The sequence below is a fragment of the Limulus polyphemus genome, unplaced genomic scaffold, assembly GCF_000517525.1.
Source record: "Limulus polyphemus unplaced genomic scaffold, Limulus_polyphemus-2.1.2 Scaffold1003, whole genome shotgun sequence".
Lineage (NCBI taxonomy): Eukaryota > Metazoa > Arthropoda > Merostomata > Xiphosura > Limulidae > Limulus > Limulus polyphemus.
In genome coordinates, this window is record NW_013666613.1 from 15,966 (window position 1) to 19,210 (window position 3,245).

A 3,245-nucleotide genomic window follows, 5' to 3' on the forward strand; every position below is an offset into this window, starting at 1 on the left:
AGGACTTGTGTCGCTAAAGTTTCATCGGAACGAAGTTACGGAAAGTTAATTAACAAACGGAGACGTAACAACACTAATAACCGAATTCCGATACCCATGGTTGGCACAGCACAGATAGCTCACTGCTTTGTGCTTAAAAGCAAACAACGAAGCTGCTTTTTAATAAAGTAAAAGGTTTCTTGTTTCATCCTCCTCCCCCACACTTAAAAAAAAAATCCTGGCCACGGGCGTGTATCTACACTATTTTACATGATGTGATACCTCGAGGTACCAAATTCTTTTTTAGCTTTGAACGGTAAACTGTTTATTTTATCAAAAGTTGTTTTCAGATATAGCGCTTTTAAAACGCTCACAGATTTTCACATATAGGAAATCCACCTTGTGTATTACTGACCTTATTTCGTATGCTAGTTACAAATGATTAAGGTATGTGCCCCTCTTTCAGATGAGGAGGCTGAGGTGGGCTAGACAAAAACTTGAGGGTTGCACTCTACAATTTTCGGCACACGTAATGTTGTACTTGGAAGTGAAACAAAAATCTTGAAGTTTTTGTTATGTGACGCGGCGGGGGGGGGCTACAAAAACAGCTGAGGTATATTTTGGGTAGGGTGACCAGATGTCCTGTTTTGCCAGGACAGTCCCAATTTTTGGTAGTCTGTCCCAGTATTCCGAGAAAAGTTTTTAGGGCGCACAAATCGTCCCGGTTTTATGATACAGACATCTAAGTGTCAGTCACATCGAATCACGAATGTGATATGCCTACTATACTTGCTCATTGTTGTAACAGGTACTCTTCTGCCGTCAAACTCTCTCGAAAGTTCCGTCTATGAGTGGTGAGAAACCCAGGTCTGAATGTGGAGACAGTTAAGGCAGTGATCATTGTCAAAACACACTTTACACAGTCATTCACTGAAATTTATGACTATTTGATGAGAAAATCAGAACTTCTATGTTCCATTCATTTTTCACAAGAGTATATCTAAAAAGTTTCAAAGTAATGCTAAAACCTAATAGTAGTATCTTTGAAAATGTTGTAGATTTGTAAATACATCCAGCAAGCCCCCTTTCATATTACCGCTCCATCCGACGTTTTTTGGCACTCATTAATTCTTTGAGTTCTTGCTATTGTAAATAAAGTCTGGTTGTATTTTGTATTCCACTGCGTTCAGTCTTCTTTCTGTAACAGAGTCGAGACAAAATTTCAGTTTTAACCCAGCAAATATTTTCCTGCTTGTTACAAACAGGACTACTCCTACCTGTCGATAATTAAGGCACTGATTGTCCTCGTGGTATAACTCTGGATTTCGCCGGCAATTTGGTTTTGCATCCGCATAATACTATAAAATATGCCCCACTCTTTAAACTGTAAACGCTTTATAAAACTGACAGTCAATTCTTTAACGTGGATGCTGGATGGTAGGGTGCTGTTGATTGGCTGCCTTCCCTATAGTCGATTATTAAAAATTAGGAAGGCGGGAAAAAACTTTAGTACAAAATTCTGTCGGTAACCAGTACACTTGAAAATACCACAGTGATAAAAATATCCAAAATTCACGTGAAAGTAATAGTAATCCGAGTACATGTATATTATTATTCTAAAAGTACATGGTGTATATTATAAGTTCATGGTTTATGAAACATCTACTCTTCATTAAGTTGAATACAACGAAGTAAATATGAATTTAACTAACAATTTTAAATAATCGCATATTATAGTCACGAAGATGTTTTTTTTTTTTCAAACTCTCAGAAATTTTTATATTTCTTATAACTATCGGCCAATAATTCTTAAATCAGATAGCGGTAAAAAAGAAATTATTGTTGTGACTTTGCGAAATTGTCACTAAATATTATAGGTTTGTCAAAAGGTAAAGCTGTACGTTGTAAAAATCGTTGATAACCATCCAATTGCTTTGAGCCACTACTTAGTCAAGCTATAACAAGTCATACCCTACCTCAACGGAAAATAAAAGCTGGTATATTTTTTAATCACTGAGAAGACTTACAGTTTATCAAATAACTCTTTTATGGTACCTGAAGAAATGAATTTGTAGCATAATGTATAAAGCAACAAACAGTTCGACAAAGTCCATTACTTGAAAGCTAGAGCAACTGATCTTTTGTTGACAAAATAAGTTGTCTTTTGTTTTACTACAAATCCTGATGTCACGGCACCAAAATTTCTCCTTCCTATCTACTTGTGGTATTTTCAGCTAGTCTAACTATCTTATAACATCAGATACGCCCAAGAAATAAAGAGACTGTACAAGTTTCACAAAATGAACATAATCTTTATTCTGAAACAAATAAATAAAATACAGTGTAGGCACTTGAGCAAACGAAAAGAGTCACTTTCTTTCTTTAGAGATGAGCTTCTGTTGAACTAGACACGATGATCTTCAAGTAAGTCTTTATTCAAAGAATTTTATGTAGAATTATCTAAGAAAGCGCGCCTGAATTTAACCAACTTGGTTTCTTTTACCAGTTGACATCATCACCTCGTGACCTTTCTTTTCCTACAGCATTGATTGGCTGTAACATTCAGACAACATCAATTCGACCAGCCAAGGATATTACAGTCGCTAATCCTTTCAACCTGGATGTTATATGTTAGTGCAATGTCCTAAAAAGAACAAAGAAACAAAGCAACCAGAGCAAAGCAATCTCAACGACTTTTTGGACCACGTGTTTAAGTTAAAATTGCCTAGAGACTTCACAAAAGATAAATTTTAAAAATTCCAATAGAAGTAAATCAGATAGAAAATGTATTATATACCTGCAATAACAGACCAATAATTTAACTGAACACTGCATAAAAACAAATTATTTCATGACTTTGCAAAACGTTTTGCTTAAACAATCTATTACAACGCAGTAACTATTGCCGCTGTTAATTTTGTCAAAAATTAAATGATGTGTTGTGAAAATCGCCAATAACCGATACACAAACAATTGCTTTGATCATCTATTCAGTGAAGCTAGAATAAGACGCAACTACATATTGAATAAAATTAATATCGGAAATAAAGTTGAATTATTATTATTAATGAGAAACTCATAGTTTCGTTTGTTTGTTTGTTTTTTTAATTATGCACAAAGCTACACAAGGGCTATCTGTGCTTTGCCCACCACGGGTATCGAAACCCGGTCTCTAGCGCCGCAAGTCCGCAGACATACCGCTTTGCCACTGGGGGGCCATAGTTTCGTCACTAAACTTTTTATACTCATTGAACAAATAGATTAGA